The following is a 20023-nucleotide window of genomic DNA, read 5'->3' as shown; positions in this document are numbered from 1 at the left end:
GGGTATTTCAGTTGGAGGCCTCATAGCTGCACTGCCATCCAGGGGGACTGATCACCTGAATCTTCTGAAGGTTCCAACCTGCTAGGCACAGTGCACATGGACAATTTTTCCACCTGTCCTTTCTTCTTAGCAGCAAGTTCTGTGCAATCCTTTCCAATCTAGCAACCTCTCACTGTTAGGAAGTCTCTCAGACTGCCTGCCTTTCTTTTATGCCAGAGTGGCGAGTTGTGGATACCTGTTTTCCGCAAGCAGCTGAAATCTCAGTCTCTCCAAGTATTCTACTTGTCTTAGCTTTCCAACCCCACTAATCTCCAGAGAACCATGCAATGTATTTTTGTGCTCCCAGAGCAGATCTCCAGGGCTGGGTATTTAGCAGTCTTAGGCCTCCTCCCCCTCCCTGCTCCGTTTCTCTTCCTCCATCTGGTGAGCTGGGTTGGGGAAGGGCTTGGTTTCCTCTGAATCACGGGTTTGGTACTTTACCCTTTTCTGTGAGTTCTGCTGTTTTCCTCAGGTGTAGGCAGTCAGCTGCAGCCTTCTTTCTTGTTGCTTTTTCAGGATTAATTGTATTTGCTATATTTTCAAATTATATATGGTTTTGGGAGGAGGTCTCTGTCTCACCTGTCAGGCTGCCATCTTAGGTTATCATCCATGTTTTGTTTTTGATGTCATTTTCTACATCATTTTGTTTTATATATCCCTCTTGTAATTATTTTAGATTTAGTTAATTTTATTACTTTTATGTTTTAACTTTGTGAGCTCTATGAGTGATTAATCCACTCTTTTGTATATGTGTGTGTGTGTATGTGTGTGTGTGTGTATATATATATATATCCCTGTGTGGTTTTTACTTTTGTATGTTTTGTTCCTGTTAATTAGTACCTTTTTTTTTAAAGCTGGAAGTCCTTTTAATATTTTCTGTAAGGTAGTTTAGTATTGATGAACTCCTTTTTCTTTTATTCATCAGAAAACTCTTTATTTCTCCTTCAAATCTCAAAGATAACCTTACCAAGTAGAATATTCTTGTTTGGAAGTGTTTTCAGTTCAGCACTTCAAACATGCCACATTGCTTTCTTCTGGCTTGCGAAGTTTCTGCTGAGAAATCTGATAGCTTTATTGGGTTGCCTTGACCATAACAACTTGTTTTTCTCTCATTGCTTTTCAGATTCTCTGTTTATATTTAAGTTTTTACATTTTAAGTATATTCTGTCTTGGTGTGGCTCCCTTTTCTCTCACCTTATTTATATCTCTCTGGGATTCCTGCATGTGGGTGCCTATTTCCTTCCTTAGTTTTGGGAAGTTTTTAGCCAGTTATTTCTTCAAATAAGTTTTATGCACCCTTCCCTCCATCTTCTCTTTTTATAACCTCTGTTATGTGAATGTTACTATGCCTGATAATTTCCCAGAGGTCCCTTATATTCTGTTTTTTTTTTTTAAATTCCTTCTTTTTGCTCCTTTGGGTTATTTCCATTGCATGATCTTCCAGTTTGCTGATCTGTTCTTCTTATGCTAGCCTGTTGATCCCTTCTGGTGTATTTTTCAGTTCATTTACTGTATTCTTCATTTCTGTCACTTCTGTTTGGTCCTTTCTTATATTTTCAATCTCTGTTGAAATTCTCACTGTGTTCATCCATTCTACTCCCGATTTCCTTGAGCATCTTTATGGCCATTGCTTTGAATTCTTTGTTTTGTAGATTATTTACCAATTTCCTTGAGCATCCTTATGGCCATTACTTTGAATTCTTTGTTTTGTAGATTATTCATCTCCATATCATTAAGGAATTTTCTGACTTTTTTGTCTTATTCTTTCATTTGAAACATATTGTTTCTTCATTTTGTCTGAGTCTTTGTGTTTATGTGGTAGGCAAAAGTGCTGCCTCCATCAGTGTTGAAGTGGCCTTGTTTGGTGATGATCCTCTTGTTCAATCTCGCCCTCACTCCTGGTTGTCTCTTGAACCTTTGTGATTGTCTGAACTGCCTGATTTATTCTTGGTATGTTCCCCTGGTTGAGAGGGTATATCATAACCTTTCAGTGGTTTAAGGGCAAGAATCACTTTTATCATTTAATTGCAGACTGATTCTAATCTAGATACTCAGGCAGCAGCTTTTGAAGTATGCAAACATATATAGTCTTGTGGGGTTGCAATGGTAATCCCTGTGTGCCTCTGGACTAGGAGATCTGGAGCTGTATCCTGAGAGTTGTAAAATTCAGGGCTCCAGATGAATTATAAGCTCCTTTCTTGGAAGTCTCATCAGTCTATAGTGAGGCCAAGGGAGCATGCAAGAATAGTTTTTCCCTGATTTCATACTCTGGAAATGCCTCTTTAGCTTCTTGATGTGTGGGCAACTTTAAGCCTGTCCTTCAGGCTAAATCTCCAGTGTGTCTCCAGACTAGGAGATAAGCCTTTTTTATGGGAAGACTGGGTTAATGTTTAAGGCTGGTTCTTCTGCAATATCCTGGGAATGTTGGCCTGCCAACAACTGTCTTTCTGATCATTACAGACCTGTGGAGCTCTGGAATGCCAGCGCTCTTGGCCAACATGGCCTGTAGATCAAAGGGTGTTCCTTGTGTGGGTTGAGTGCACCCATGCGCTGAGGCAAGAAGCTAGAGTGTATAGGACAAGGCATTTTCACCAGCTTCGGAAAAGCAACAGGAAAATGTCTTGCCTGCATGTGTCTACAGGCTTCAAGGAAAGAGACTTGTGTTTGCTTATGTGTGGGCTCTAGGCTGGTGGTGTAAGAGTGCTGTGACACCTCATGCTGACCATCCCCAGCAAGAAGGCAGTTCAGTGCCACAGCCACTCTCCCTGGTGGATCAATGTGAGAACTGTGTGACCTTTAGTGCTTGCCTGCCCCTGCCAGGGAATGGGGAAGAGCTGCAACCTTGTGCCCCTCCCTGTCTTAACAATATGGCAGGAGGGTGTCACATTTGAACTAGAACAACTGTCCTGAGGCTGTGTGGAGAGTGCAGCAATGGTGTGTGCCAGCATCTCCATCTCCAGGGATCATATCAACTGCCTCACCCTTCAGCTGATGCCCCCAGTCAGCAAAGAATTTCCCTCACATATAGTCACATATTGCTTTTCCAACTGTGACTTTTTCATTAGGTCTCTTGGGGAATGAGACTGCACACGAGTCTTCAAAGATGAGAATCTCAGTTTCCTGTAGCACTTTGGATTTAAGCCCTGTTGGTTTTGCAACTCAGATATTCTGGGGGCTCATTACTCTTTTGCAGATCCCTGGGTCTGGGGTGCCCAGTGTGGGGTGGGGCACCAATCCCTTTCTTCTCTGGGAGAAGCATCTGTCTGGTAAGATCTTTCCCTGTTGTATATTGTGGTGCCAGAGATGGAGGTTTTGGCAAGATGATATCTCTGCCTCTTCTGTCCATCTTGATGTGGTCATTCTGTTCTTTGTTATGGAAAATAGTTAATCTAGTTTTCAGACCTTTTTTCACGGGGAATGATTCACATGTAACTGTAGATTTTGTGTGTCCCTAGAGAAGGTCAGTTCAGGATCTTCTTATGCTTCTGTCTTGGACACCCCACTTAAGAAGAATATAGTTTTAAGAAATTCCTTTACAATTGACTTTTCAATTTAATAGGTAATTATTGACCTTGCTCTATATTAGGCATTGTTTAGTTCTACAGTGAGTGGAGGTGCCTCTATTAATAGTAATCAAATAATATATAGTTCTGTGCTTTATGACTAGCACATAATTGGAAAGTTAGTGTTTGAGTGAGTGGTTGGGAAGTAGGCATTAGGCATATGCAATTATCTGTAGTCAAAATGGAAAAAGCATTAATAGCACCCTAGTAAGATTAAGGGAGGGAGATTATTTACTGCATAATATTGAGAAAGGATGCAAAGTACTCTTTCATGGAAAAACAGGACAAACTTTTCTTTTGAAAGGTTGTAGGATAAAAAAAGAGAAGTCCAAGACCATAGCTTGCTGAACGGGGGTTCCTCCATGGTCATACGCTTTCAAAAAAGCCAAGCAAGAATTCAGCCTTTGGTCCTTATTTCACACCAAGTTGTAATGTCTATACTGAATTTTCTCTGCTGACAGAAATAAAATGCTTTAAAATTCTGTATTTTATTGTTGTGTATGTAATTCTTAACTAGATGGTCTGCTTTTTGAGAATTTCAGTATTGTTAGTATATCCTTATATTTTTGAGTGATGAATTGATTTATAGCATATTTTTCTTATATATTCTCTTCAGTTCTGAGCATAAGATAGGGTGGGTGCAAAAATAGATCTTCAATTTATATTTGGTAAATGAAACATCCTGTGATTGACTGTAGCTTAACAAATGCCTTATTTGTATTGTAGATACATTTGCTTAGAGAGAACAAGGATATGTGTATTTAGGAATTATTTTTTAAGAGATTTTGTTTTTCGAGTCCTTGCAGTATATCTTGTAAGTATTTAATAATGAACACAGATGTGGTATGATTTTATAAAATGCTAGCAAGAAGCTGTATAATGGTGCTAGTTCACTGAACCTAAAGTTCTCAAATGAATAGGTTTTCTTTCCTAAAACACCCTCAAGTAGGAATTTTAGATTTACTTTCTTGGATAAGAATTTGTGGTTTAAATATGTTTAATGTAATTTTCTCTTAAATTTATGAAGCCTTGGAAATATGACTTTATAATGGACCTTCTGACAGATTCGTTAAACTGCATGTCACTTTTAGACAGAGATAATTTGTTACCTCTTTGAAGGTGTTTTAGCTTGAAAGGTGGAATACATGTTCTATATAAAGGTCAGTTTTAATTAATAAGCTTTTTTCCTCATTTTTGATTGATATGAATTGCTTTTGACTTTTGTGTACAGCATTTCACCTTTATCTGTCGTTTTGCTTTCTGTGGTCTCAGTTATAGAAAGTCAACTACAATCTGAAAATATTAAATGGGAAATTCTAGAAATAAACAATTCATAAGTTTTAAATTGTGTGATGTTTAGAGTAATGTGATGAAATCTCATACTATTCCACTCTATCCTATTAGAGGCATGAACCATCCCTTTGTCCACTGTATCCACTCTGTGCATGCTGCCCACCCCCCACCCAGTAGTCATGTAGTAGCCACCTTGGTTATCAGATCACAGTATTGCAGTGCTAGTGTTCAAGTAACCCTCATTTTACTTAATGATGGCCCCAAAGTGCCAGAGTAATGATGGTGGTAAGTCAGATAAGACAAAGAGAAGCCGTAAAGTGCTTCCTGCAAGTGAAAAAGTGAACGTTTTTGACTTATTGAAGAAAGAAAAAAATTGTGTGCTCAGGTTGCTAAGATCTATGGTAACTTTTATTACAGTACACTGTTATAAATATTCTATTTTATTATTAGTTATTATTAATCTCTTACTGTGCCTAATTTGTAAGTTTAACCTTACAACATGTATGTATATGAAAAATATAGTATATATAGGATCGTGTACTACCTACAGTTTCAGGCATCCCCTGGGGGTCTTGAACCATATCTCTCACAAATAAGAGGGGACTACTGTGGCTTTCCATGTAAAAAAAAAACAAAATCAGACTTAGTCACAGCCATCATCAGTATAACCCACTTAAATTAAAAAATTCTATGCATCCCTAATGTTTATTTCTAGATATCTCAGCAGAACTGTTTATCGGAGTAAAATAAGGTATAATTGTCCTATTATTTCATCAAGTACTTGCTGTTTCTGTAGATACACATCTTTGTTTTCCCCTCCACAAAATATTTTCACAATTTTTGTTGCTAAATATTCATTATCCATGTAGTATTTTTCAAAGTCATGTAAATAATAATAACATTAATAGGACTAGATCTTCATTTCCTTAAAGATAAACCTGGACTTTTATTTTTTCTTTTGTCTTTAACTTCCTTCTATAGGAAAATTTCATTGTGTTACTCTGTCTCTATGTTTGGAGACAAATATTTTACACACTGTAATAAGGGTGTTTTATAGTGTGTAATTTAACTGCATGCTACAGTATTCAGTGTTTATTTTAAAGAAAAGACTTTCACTGAGACATTCATTATGGATTTCAATTTAAATTATTCCCTTCTTTTCCTGAATCCTCCCTTATACTTCAGAGAATTGAATCCTTTATTCTTTTTGTTAAATACACTTCTTTCAAAATACAGGTGTCTTAATGTGATGATAATAATGATGATGATAATAATAACCAACTACTTATTGAGTAAATACAGTGTTTTAGGTGATTTACATGTATTTTCTGTAACCTTCTTAACAACATAAGCAAACTCTAAGCACACAGACTCTTGAGAGGTAAGGTTTAATTACTTAAGAAAGGTTACACTGCATATGTATCTGAGGTGGATTCAGTCTCAGATCTATGTGACTCTGAAAATCAAATCCTTATTTCTAATTCATGCTGCCTTCACTAAATGTGGGGTTATTTTAATGTAAGAGTAAAGAGTTTGGGTTCAAAAATCTGGGTGAAACAGTTATGTGACTGAACATTAAAAAAGCACAGAAGTCAATAAATTAAATTATTATTCCATAGCATTGTTCCATGTTACCTTGGGTTATGTTGTACTACTTTAAATGCCATTATTTTTATTCATTTAACATGTATATATATATATATAATGTATTTGAGATATGATTACTCTGAGAATAGTTTTGCATTTTCTTCTTTATTTATTTAAATATTCCATTATATTTTATTAACATTATATTGTAATGAATCAGAATAATCAATTTATTCTTGAATAAATACTTCCCCTACCCCCATTTCTATCTTTGTGTCGGTATATACATGTTTTGTGGTATCTTGCTTTCTTTTACTATTTGGTATCATCATATCGTAACTATTTTAGTAAACTGTAAGTGTGAATGTGCTGTTTGTTTGTTTGAGGAATTGAAAATATATTCCCTTTTCTCTCAACAGATAAACAAAAAGCAGTATTCAATATTGAAATCAAGTTTAGCTTCTAAACGTCTTTCTTGTTTTAGTAATTCAAAAAATATGTATAGATTACTGACATTGTGTCAAACCTGGGGTGGAGAGAGAGATAAAGAGATAAAAATATTGATAAAAAGATAAGACATTAGATTCCTCTGATGAGAAACCACAATCACTGTGGGTAAAAGGACACACATAATAAAGAAAAGGTAATAATGTTATAATAAAGGTATTAAAAAGATGGTGTGGAAACATAGGACAATGGATACCATTGCCTGGGACAGTCAGATAAGACTTTCCAGAGAGGAGATGACATTTTATGTAGGGCTATAGCGTGAGTAGGACTTCTCCACATGGAAAAATGGAGATATACATATATCCAGGCATAGGGAGAACATGAGTTCCAATGTTTGCACTTGTGTGTAGAATCAACATAAACACAACTGCTACAAATATTCACTGACATAGCAACACTGTTTTAGTGAATCAAATACAGCACATTATAGTGCTGTTGGTGACATGATTTTCTAAAATGTGGATAATATTTTCTGGATGAAAACATCAATTGTAATATTTCCTTAATTTACATGTTAGTTGCATTCTTGAATAAATCAGTATTTACTAAAACCATGCAAAATGTGTAAAATAAAGTTAGGTTCTAAGCTCACATAGTTATAAATAGGATTTGTACATGCATTAATATCTTTACAGGATATTTAGAGGTTGTACTGGCCTCTCCTCTGCTTTGCAACCCATCTAGCATCCCTGGTCTCCAGCATACAAACGCCACCAGTGCTATTTCATCATTAGGTGAACAATAAAATGCCACAACACATTTCCAAAATGCCCATAGGGATACTGCTGACATTGACAAATACCTCAGTAGAGTACCTAAAATAATAATAGAACTAACAATTTTTTTAAAACCAGGACCAGGATGGCTTTATTGAGCTGATCCATTATCAGGAAAATTATCAATAAAATCCATGATTTAAATAGTGGTGAATAACCATATGATAATATCAAAGATGCTAAAAATGCATTTGATAGAATTCATCTCATTCCTAATAAAAACTGTGAGAAAAAGTAATAGATTGAAACAACTTAAATATGTCAAAAGCTTAGAAAAAAAAGTGGAGAATAATGTAAACAAACTATTTCCTTTTTTTTCCCAGCAGTGTGTCAATAGATATCATTTGATATTGATAAATGGAGATATAGAAATATAAAGACACTGTGAAATGATACCTGATAAACTGAAAACAGAAATGTTTAGTAACATTTGCACATAGGAAATGAGAACAGAGTTTGAGGGATATGACTCAGAATAATTTTACTTTTCTTTTAAATACCTACATATATACAGGTGGAATTAATTCTGTGACATGAAATCAATTTTTGCTTCTTTTAAACATTTATCAACTTTATCAAAGTATCATTTGCATATAATGGAACATAACCCATTTTAACTGTATAAGATAAGATTTTTGGCAATTATGAAATAGACACCCATATACTCTCCACCACCATCATATATATGTGAGGTTCTTTTTTTCCCCTAAATGTCTAGTTCTTTAAGCATTATTTGTTGAATAGACTATTATTTCCAGATTAAGTTACCATTGTACCATTGTTGAAACTTACTTGACTATATGTGTGTAGATGTATTTCTGCACTCTTGTGATCCACTCATTTATATGACTATCCTGATTCCTATACTACTCTTGTTTTGATTACTGTAGCTTTAAAGTAAGTCTTGTTATGAGATGTAAGTACTCCAACATTTTTCTTATTTTTCAAAGTTATATTGCTATTCCAGGTCTGTGTAAATTTTATAATCAGCTTGTTGAGTTCTGTAAAAAGAGCTGTTGAGATTTTTATTGGGATTGCATATAGTCTAGAAATCAAATTTTGGAAAGTTGTCATATTAACAATAATGTTTTCTAATCTGAACATGGTATATCTTGTAATTTAATTGTATCCTCCTTAATGTTTATCAGCAATACTTTTTAGTTTTCAATAAACAGTACTTGCATGTAATTTGTTGAATTAAAGCATTTTAATGCTATTATAAGTAGTACTGTATTTCAAATTTCATTTTCCCAGTGTTGATGGCTAGTACGTTTCTGCGATCTCTACTTAAGGCCCTGAGTTTTCATTTCCTTTTTTTAAAATTTTTATTAAGGTATGATTGATAAACACTCCTATGAAGGTTTCACATGAAAAAACAATGTGGTTACTACATTTACCCATATTTTCAAGTCCCTACCCATAACCAAATGCAGTCACTGTCCATCAGTGCAGCAAGATGCCACAGATGCACTATGTGCCTTCTCTGTGCTACACTTTACTCCCCGTGATACCCCACACCATGTGTACTAAACATAATACCCCTCAATCCCCTTCTTCCTCCCTCCCCACCCACCCTCCCACACCCCTCCCCTTTGGTAAACACTACTTTATTCTTGGAGTCTCTGAGTCTGCTGCTGTTTTGTTCCTTCAGTTTTGCTTCATTGTTACACTCCACAAATGAGGGAAATCCTTTAGCATTTGTCTTTCTCTGCCTGGCTTATTTCACTGAGCATAATGTCCTCCAGCTCCATCCATGTTGTTGCAAATGGTAGGATTTGTTTCTTTCTTATGGCTGAATAGTATTCCATTGTGTATATGTACCACATCTTCCTTATACATTCATCTACAGATGGACACTTAGGTTGCATCCATATCTTGGCTATTGTAAACAGTGCTGTGATAAACAGGGGTACATATGTCTTTTTGAATGTGAGAAGTTGTATTCTTTGGGTAAATTCCTAGGAGTGTGATTCCCGGGTCAAATCATATTTCTACTTTTAGTTTTTTGAGGAACCTCCATATTGCTTTCCACAATGGTTGAACTAGTTTACATTCCTACCAGCAGTGTAGGAGGGTTCCCCTTTCTCTACATCCTCACCAGCATTTGTTGTTCTTAGTCTTTTTCGATGCTGGCCATCCTTACTGGTGTGAGGTGATATCTCATTATGGTTTTAATTTGCATTTCCCTGATGATTAGTGATGTGGAGCATCTTTTCATGTGTCTGTTGGCCATCTGAATTTCTTCTTTGGATAATTGTCTCTTCATATCCTCTGCCCATTTGTTAATTGTGTTATTTGCTTTTTGGGTGTTGAAGCATGTAGGTTCTTTACATATTTTGGATGTTAACCCCTGGTCAGATATGTCATTTACAAATATATCCTTCAATACTGTAGGATGCCTTTTTGTTCTGTTGATGATGTCTTTGGCTGTACAGAAACGTTTCAGTTTGACATAGTCCATGAGTTCATTTTTGCTTTTGTTTCCCTTGCCCAAGGAGATAGCATTCAGGAAGAAGTTGCTTATGCTTATATTCAGGAGATGTTTGCCTGTGTTGTCTTCTAAGAGTTTTATGGTTTCATGACTTACATTCTTTAATCCATTTCGAGTTTACTTTTGTGTATGGGGTTAAACAATAGTCCAGTTTCATTCTCTTGTATGTAGCTTTCCAGTTTTGCTGAAACACCAGCTGTTGAAGAGGCTGTCATTTATCCATTGAATATTCATGGTTCCTTTATCATTTATTAATTGACCATATATGGTTGGGTTTATATCTGGGCTCTCTAGTCTGTTCCATTGGTCTATGGGTCTGTTCTTGGGCCAGTACCAAATTGTCTTGATTACTGTGACTTTGTAGTAGAGCTTGAAGTTGGGAGCATAATTCCTCCTGCTTTATTCTTCCTTCTCAGGATTGGTTTGGCTATTCAGGGTCTTTCGTGGTGCCATATGAATTTTAGCATGATTTTCTCTAGTTCATTGAAGAATGCTGTTGGTATTTGGATAGGAATTGCATTGAATCTGTAGACTGCTTTAGGCAGGATGGCTATTTTGATAATATTAATTCTTCCTATCCATGAACATAGGATGTGTTTTGATTTATTGGTATCTTCTTTCATTTCTCATGAGTGTCTTGTAGTTTTCAGGGTATGGATCTTTCACTTCCTTAGTTAGGTTTATTCCTTGGTATTTTATTTTTTTTGGTGCAATTGTGAATGGAATTGTTTTCCTGATTTTTCTCTCTGCTAGTTCATTGTTAGTGTATAGGAATGCCACAGATTTCTGTGTATTAGTTTTGTATCCTGAAACTTTGCTGAATTCAGATATTAGATCTAACAGTTTTGGAGTGGATTCTTCAGGGTTTTTTATGTACAATATCATGTTATCTGCAAACAAGGACAGTTTGACTTCTTCCTTGCCAATCTGGATGCCTTTTATTTCTTTGTGTTGTCTGATTGCTGTGGCTAGGACCTCCAGTACTATGTTTAATAGAAGTGGGGAAAGTGGGCATCCTTGTCTTGTTCCCAATCTTAAAGGAAAAGCTTTCAGCTTCTTGCTGTTAAGTATAATGTTGGCTGTGGGTTTGTCATATATGGTCTTTATTATGTTGAGGTACTTGCCCTCTATACCCATTTTGTTAAGAGTTTTTATCATGAATGGATGTTGAATTTTGTTGAATGCTTTTTCAGCATCTATGGAGATGATCATGTAGTTTTTGTCCTTTTTGTTGATGTAGTGGATGATGTTGATGGATTTTCGAATGTTGTGCCATCCTTGCATCCCTGGAATAAATCCCACTTGATCATAATGAATGATCTTTTTGATGTATTTTTGAATTCAATTTGCTAATATTTCATTGAGTATTTTTGCATCTATGTTCTTCAGGGATATTGGTCTGTAATTTTCTTTTTCTGTGGTGTCTTTGCCTGGTTTTGGTATTAGAGTGATTCTGGCCTCATAGAATGAGTTTGGAAGTATTCTCTCCTCTTCTATTTTTTGGAAAACTTAAAGGAGAATGGGTATTAGGTTTTCTCTAAATGTTTGATAAAATTCAGTGATGAAACCATCTGGTCCAGGTGTTTTGTTGTTAGGTAGTTTTCTAATTACCAGTTCAGTTTTGTTGCTGGTAATTGGTCTGTTCCGACTTTCTGTTTCTTCCTTGGTCAGCCTTAGAAGGTTGTATTTTTCTAGAAAGTTGTCCATTTCTTCTAGGTTATCCAGTTTGTTAGCATATAATTTTTCATAGTATTCTCTAATAATTCTTTGTATTTCTGTGGTGTCCATAGTGATTTTTCCTTTCTCATTTCTGATTCCTTTTATGTGTGTAGACTCTTTTTTCTTGATAAGTCTGACTAAGGGTTTATCTATTTTGTTTATTTTCTTGAATAACCAGCTCTTGCTTTCATTGATTCTTTCTATTGTTTTATTTTTCTTGATTTTATTTATTTCTGCTCTACTCTTTATTATGTCCCTCCTTCTACTGACTTTCAGCCTCATTTGTTCTTTTCCTAGTTTCATTAATTGTGAGTTTAGACTGCTTATGTGGGATTGCTCTTCTTTCCTGAGGTAGGTCTGTATTACAATATACATTCCTTTTAGCACAGCCTTGGCTGTGTCCCACAGGTTTTGTGCTGTTGAATTATTGTTGTTATTTGTCTCCATATATTGCTTTATCTCTGTTTTTATTTGGTCATTTATCCATTGGTTATTTAGGTGCATGTTGTGAAGCCTCCATGTATTTGTGGGATTTTTCATTTTCTTTGCCTAATTTATTTCTAGTTTCATACCTTTGTGGTCTGAGAAACTAGTTGGTGCAATTTCATGCTTTTAAAATTTACTGAGGCTCTTTTTGTGGCCTAGCATATGATCTATTCTTAAAAATGTTTCATGTGTACTTGAGAAGAGTGTGTATTCTGCTTCTTTTGGGTGTAGAGTTCTGTAGATGTCTGTTAGGTCCATCTGTTCTAATGTGTTGTTCAGTGCCTCTGTCTCCTTACTTATCTTCTGTCTGGTTAATCTGTCCTTCAGAGTGAGTGGAGTGTTGAAGTCTCCTAGAATGAATGCATTGCATTGTATTTCCCCTTTTAGTTTAGTTAGTGTTTGTTTCACAAATGTGGGTGCTCTTGTTTTGGAAGCATAGATATTTACAGTGGTTATATCTTCTTGTTGGATTGACCCCTTTATTGATATGTAATGTTTTTCTTTGTGTCTTGTTACTTTCTTTGTTTTGAAGTCTATTTTGTATGACACAAGTACCACAACTCCTGTTTTTTTCTACTAGTTGCATGAAATATCTTTTTCCATCCCTTCACTTTTAGTCTGTGTATGTCTTTGGGTTTAAAGCGAGTCTCTTGTAGGCAGCATATAGATGAGTCTTGCTTTTTTATCTATTCAGTGACTCTATGTCTTTTGATTGGTGCATTCAGTCCACTTACATTTATGGTAATTATCAATAGGTATGTACTTATTACCATTGCAGGCTTTAGATTCGTGGTTACCAAAGGTTCAAGATTAACTTCCTTACTGTCTAAGAGTCTAACTTAACTCACTTAATATGCTATTAAAAACACAATCTAAAGATTCTTTTCTTTTTCTCCTTCTTTCTCTCCCTCCTCCATTCTTTATATATTAGTTATATTCTGTACTCTTTGTCTATCCCTTGATTGACTTTGGGGATAGTTAATTTAATTTTGCATTTGCTTTGTAATTAGCTGTTGTACTTTCTTTACTGTGGTTTTATTACCTCTGGTGACAGCTATTAAATCTTAGGAACACTTCCATCTATAGCAGTCCCTCCAAAATTGACTGTAGAGATGGTTTGTGTGGTTTGTGGGAGGTACATTCTCTCAGCTTTTGCTAATCTGGAAATTGTTTAATCCCTCCTTCAAATTTAAGTGATAATCTTGCTGGATAAAGTAATCTTGGTTCCAGGCCCTTCTGCTTCATGGCATTAAATACATCATGCCACTCTCTTCTGGCCTATAAGGTTTCTTCTGAGAAGTCTGATGTTAGCCTGATGGACTTTCCTTTGTATGTGATATTATTTCTCTCTCTGGCTGCTTTTAATAGTCTGTCCTTATCCTTGATCTTTGCCATTTTAATTAGTATATGTCTTGGTATTATCTTCCTTGGATCCCTTGTGTTGGGAGATCTGTGCATGTCCAGTCTAAAAGTCTATCTCCTTCCCCAGATTGGGGAACTTTTCAGCAATTACCTCCTCAAAGACACTTTCTATCCCTTTCTCTCTCTTCTTCTTCTTCTGGTACCCGTGTATTGCGAATATTGTTCCATTTGGATTGGTCACACAGTTCTCTCAATATTCTTTCATTCTTAGAGATTCTTTTTTATCTCTGTGCCTCAGCTTCTTTGTATTCCTCTTCTCTAGTTTCTATTTCATCTATCGTCTCCTCCACCATATCCAATCTGCTTTTAATACCTTCCATTGTGCTCTTCAATGATTGGATCTCCGACTGGAATTCATTCCTGAGTTCTTGAATATCTTTCTGTTCCTCCATTTGCATGTTAATAATTTTTATTTTGAACTCCCTTTCAGGAAGAGTCATGAGGTCCATTTCATCTTTCTCAGGGGTTACATTAATTCTACTCTGTACCAGGTTCCTTTGGCATTTCATATTTGTATATGGTGCCCTCTAGTGTCCATAAGCTCTAGTCTCTGGAGCTGCTCAGCCCCTGAAGCAATGTCATGGGTCACAGGGGAGTGGTATTGGTGCTTGGTGGGAGGAAAGAGCTGTTTCCTGCTTCCTGACTGCTATGCCTGTCTCCACTGCCTGAACCAGTGGGCCAAGCACATAGGTATAAGCTTCTATGTTTTGTGTTTGTAGTTTCTGTAGACAGATCTTTCTTCTGGCTGGTATAACCCCAGGGTAGGGTTTGCCGGTTTGAGAGCCATGTGGGGCTGGCCAGGAGAACCAGTCAGTAGGCTGCATCTCACGGAGGAGTCCTTGGAGCCATGTAGCCAGCCAGAGAGCTGGGGCACCTGAAGATCGTGAAAGCTCCCAACCTGCTGGGCCGAGTACACCCAGAAAATTTTGTCTACTTGTCTTTTCTCCTGAGCAGTAAGCTCTGTACAATCCCTGCACCTTTAGCAGCCCTCTTGCTAAGGGCTTCCTTGTTAGGAAGTCTCTCAGACTTCCCACCTTTTTTTCATCCCAGTGCAGCTGGATATGGATCCCTGCTTTCCACAAGTGGCTGGAATCTCAGTGTCTCCAGGAATTCTGCCTGTTTTAGCTTTCCTGTCCCCTAGTTACGAGAGTATCATGAAAGCGCCTTGAAATGTAGGTTTGTGCTCCGAGAGCACATTTCCGGAGTTAGGTGTTCAGCAGTCCCAGGCCTTCACTCCCTCCCAGCTTTGTTTCTCTTCCTCTCACTGGTGAGCTGGGGTGAGTTAAGGGCTTGGGTCCTGCCAGGCCACACAGCTTTGGTACGTTACCCTGCTCTGTGAGGTCTGCTCTTTTCTCCAGGTGTATGCAGTCTGTTGCAGTCCTCTTATTGTTGCTCTTTCAGGATCAGTTGTATTAATTATATTTTCATATTATATGTGGTTGTAGGAAGAAGCCTCTGTCTCTCCTCTCATGCTGCCATCTTTAATCCAGCATTCCAAGGCCTTGAGTTTTCAACATGATTTTTCACTCCAGTTGGTTTCAACTTGAATATTTCCCAGACTTGTGTATTTTGGAAATTGTTTAGTCTGCAACCTCCTGGTCATTCTTTGCCTGGTTTCACGAATTTTCACCATACATGACTTAGCATTCAGCCAAAGTCTTTAGACCTTTTGAAGATCTTTCATGCTCTGGCTCTTCTTCAATAGTCTGACCTTCAAGTTTAAGCTTCTTCAGCCTCTCCAAATTTATTTACTTCTTCTCAGTTTAGGAAATCACCCTGTTGTGATTGGGAACCCTCTGCCTGTACCATCTTCTAGAAAGTTTCACTAATCTAAAAGCCAGGACTGTATCAGGCTCACCTCATTTATTTCAGGCATCAGTTTGACACTGTTTGTCCAAGACTGAAAAGAGTTGTTTCATACATATTTGTCCAGTTTTCTAGTTGTACATGGTGAAGGTGTGGGTCAATTACTCGTTACTCTTAGTGCTTGTAGTTGTATTAGCAGCTTCCTTCCCATCCACTACCCTGGTGAGGACCTCGGAATTTTCTGGAAAAGTTTTCAAGTCGCTGTTGCAGACATCCCCCTCCAAACGTACATGCATGCATACACATTCCTCTGGAAGATTAGAGGAAGGTACATGTAACTTTGCTGGGATAGTTAAGGGTCAAAGAAGAATTAAAATTTTTGATGACATTTGAGTCAACCACTCTCCTTACCTACAGTGTCCAGCAACCACTGACTTTTATTTCCTTTTTATTGCTGATTAGTATTCTATCATATGGATGTACCACTATTTAAACATTCATTGGTTGAAGCTATTTGGATTATTTCTAGTTCTGGGGTGATTATGAACAAAAGTGCTATAAACATTCATGTGCTAGTTTTTGCATGAACATCTGTTTTCACATCTTTTGGATAAACCCTGAGTGGAATTTCAGGGGTATAAAGAGTATATTTAATTTTATAACATAGTACCAAATTATTTTTCAAACTGGCTTTACCATTTTACATTTCTATAATAATGCATGAAAGTTTCAATTGCTTTGCATCATTATCAACCCTTAGTTTGGTTAGTTTGTTTGATTTTAGCCTTTTAATAGGTGTGTAGTAATCTTATTGTGATTTCAACTTGCATTTCTCTGTCATTGAGGTCTACCGGCTTTTCTTGAACTTATTTGACATCCATATATCTTTGGGGAAATGTCTGACAAAATCTTATGTGTTCTACATACAGTCCTTTGTCAGATATGTGTTTTGCAAGTATTTTCTCTATGGCTTAACTTAAAAAAAATTAATGACACCTTTCAAAGAGCAGAGATTTTTAATTTGATGAAACACAGGTTATAACTTTTTTTCATGATATGTGATTTTTATATCTTATGTAAGAAGACCTTACCTACCATAAGTATACACAGATAGTCTCCTGTATATGTTTTTTGATCTGTCCACTTTAACACTTTGCTTTTATTTCATGTTTTAGGGTGTTTTTTATTGTGGTAAAGTGTACATAACAATATTTATCATTCTAATAATTTTTAAGTTTTTACATGTGGGATGAACCCACAATACATTGCCACTATTTTTCTTCAGGCAGTAATTTATCTTTTGAGTATTACGAATAAGAACATTTATTTTTACCTTCATCGATATTATTTCTGGAGTCCTTAATTTCTTTGTGTGGATCTTATGTCTGGTATCATTTTCCTTCTGCCTGAAGAATTTTAGCATTTCTTGTTATATCACATTGCTTGTAATGAATTCTCCCAGCTTTGTTTTTCTAAAAACACCTTTATTATTACCTTAGTTTTTGAAGGATATCTTCACTGGTTCTAAAATTTCCACCAGAAGCTTTAACATACTAAACTTGGTTATTTTATCTTTATCTCTGCCTGAATAAGCATTAAATGACAGGAGAAGGGGGAAAATTAATGGTAATAATATTTTTATTAGACTTCTATTACTAAATACATTTTGTTTTCTGCTTAGCATAAGCAAATTAAAAAAAATGGGCAGTGATATGGGAAATGATGATGCCATCAGAGAGAATGTGAGAAATTCATTGTCTATAACTCCAATATGTTGTCATTTCTGGATGTAATTCTGTTTATTGCTTTCTCCCTAGACAGTAGGTTATTTTATTTTTTGAGTTTTTATATTTCCCATAATTTTTTATTGCATACTGGCTATCTATTAGAACAGTAGAGAATGATATAAATACTGTTTGTCACTGGAAATGGATACACTTCTCCTAGGTTGTTTGTGTGATAGTTTATGTCAATCAAGTCAGGAGTTAAGCTAGGCTTAGTGTCATTGTTGCTGTGGTTACATTCAGTTTCCCACAGGCTTCAAATTCTTCTGTCACTTTATTTCTGAGAGAAAGATCTAGGGTGCTTAGGGGTTTTTCCTCAATGTTCTGCTCCATATTAAACTTTTGTCCTCTGCTTCTACCAAGAAGGAGTTCATTTGCATGCTTTTTGTACCTACTCTAGACATAGATTGTGATAGTTCATCATTCAGTGCTGGCTTTCTTGACTTTGAGGGAGCAGGAGTATTTCTGTTGTTCTGCTCTAGCGTCAGACTTAGGCAGGGCCTATATGCTCTGGTCTTGGAATTAAGTTTTTTCGGTGATCCCACCTCTCCTTCCTCTTTCAACTCTGCCTTGAACCTTTGATGGGTCCTTTGTAAGACAGTTTTCTGCTCCTCTCTCAGAGATAGAGGATTTTTTTCTTTTATACTCTTCCTTCTGCAGTGGGTTTCACTTGTGCACTGGGATTACAAGGTTTGCTTTTCCTCCCCTAGTGGCTTAAGACCTTTTTTTCTAAAAGGGAAAACCATATTGGTGTTTTTGTTTTTTTCCCCCATCTATTCTGTTATCAGCTATTTTTTTTATTAAGGTATCATTGAAATCACTATTATGAAGGTTTCACAAGAAAAACAATGTGGTTATTACATTTACTCTTATTATCAAGTCCCTCCCATACCCCATTGCAATGTCACTGTCCATCAATGTAGTAAGACACCACAGAGTCCCTATTTGTTTTCTCTGAGCTACACTGTCTTCCCCGTGACCCCATACACACCATGTGCACCAATTCTGATACTCCACAATCCCCTTCTCCCTTCCTCCCTACCCACTCTCCCCCACCCCTCCCCTTTGGTAAACACTAGTCCCTTCTTGGAGTTTGTGAGTCTATTGCTATTTTGTTCCTTCAGTTTTGCTTTGTTGTTACACTCCACAAATGAGAGAAATCATTTGGTATTTGTCCTTCTCTGCCTGACTTATTTCACTGAGCATAATGTCCTCCAGCTCCATCCATGTTGTTGCAAATGGTAGGATTTGTTTCTTTCTTATGGCTGAATAGTATTCCATTGTGTATATGTACCACATCTTCTTTATACATTCATCTACTGATGGACACTTAGGTTGCTCCCATATCTTGGCTATTGTAAATAGTGCTGTGATAAACATAGGGGTGCATATGTCTTTTTGAATCTGAGAAGCTGTTTTCTTTGGGTAAGTTCCTAGGAGTGGAGTTCCCAGGTCAAATAGTATTTCTATTTTGAGTTTTTTGAGGAACCCCCATATTGCTTTCCACAATGGTTGAATTAGTTTACATTCCCACCAGCAGTGTAGGAGGGTTCTCCTTTCTCTGCATCCTCACTAGCATTTATTGTTCCTAGTCTTTTCTATGCTGACCATCCTAACCAGTGTGAGGTGATATCTCATTGTGGTTTTTATTTGCATTTCCCTGATAATTAGTGATGTGGAGCATTTTTTCAAAGTGCCTGTTGGCCATCTGAATTTCTTCTTTGCAGAAGTGTCTGTTCATATCCTCTGCCTACTTTTTAATAGGGTTATTTGCTTTTTGGGTTTTGAGGCATGTGAGTTCTTTATATATTTTGAATGTTAACCCCTTGTCAGATATGTCATTTACAAATATTTTATTCCATACTGTAGGATGCCTTTTTGTTCTGCTGATGGTGTCCTTTGCTGTACAGAAGCTTTTGAGCATGATGTAGTCCCATTTGTTCATTTTTTATTTTATTTCCCTTGCCCAAAGTATTGGTGGGTTTTTTATGCCTTGTCTATAAAAGAGGGCACACCCATTCTCCAGGTCTGCATCACAAAGAAAGGTATTTTCTAGTCTTCTGCCCTGCTTCTGTTCTTTCTCCTAAACACCCAATGGAGGCCTATATAGAAGACTGCTGGTGGGTTTGCATTCCCTTTGTTCTTATGACTATCAGGGGTTCTACTCTCTCGATTCTGACATTTGACCTTTAATAATTAAAAAATATATAGTTTAATTCTTTTTATTCACTTGTATGGCACCCAGAACTTCTTTCTTCTGTGCTTGGCCAAAGAGGAGTCGATGCTTGCTTCACATTTTTTTTTGGTGGGGCCTGACTTTCCTTGGATATCAGATTATTGGTTGCCCTGTAATCTCAGTTTTCTGATGAATTTTTAAAAGTTATAACTTTGTTCTTTATTGGGATATTTCTTGTTAAGGTGGAGGTGATGATCTTTCCAACTTTCTAGGTGGAAGTGAAACTTCCAAAGCTCAAAGTTCCTCTTAGGAAATGTAAATTCTATGCTAATTCAGTGGTTCTCAGTGGTATTTGTGATGATGGAACATTA

The 20023-nt window shown here is 36.5% G+C and overlaps 1 protein-coding gene across 3 annotated transcripts in view; it reads left to right on the top strand.

Annotated features, from left to right (window-relative positions):
- AGBL4 (AGBL carboxypeptidase 4) overlaps window positions 1-20023 on the top strand; it is a 1242012-nt gene that overhangs the window by 115422 nt on the left and 1106567 nt on the right. The gene's annotated exons all lie outside the window — the stretch shown is intronic.

The sequence above is a fragment of the Manis javanica genome, chromosome 4 (assembly GCF_040802235.1).
Source record: "Manis javanica isolate MJ-LG chromosome 4, MJ_LKY, whole genome shotgun sequence".
Lineage (NCBI taxonomy): Eukaryota > Metazoa > Chordata > Mammalia > Pholidota > Manidae > Manis > Manis javanica.
This window is presented reverse-complemented; position numbering and strand designations above follow the sequence as displayed.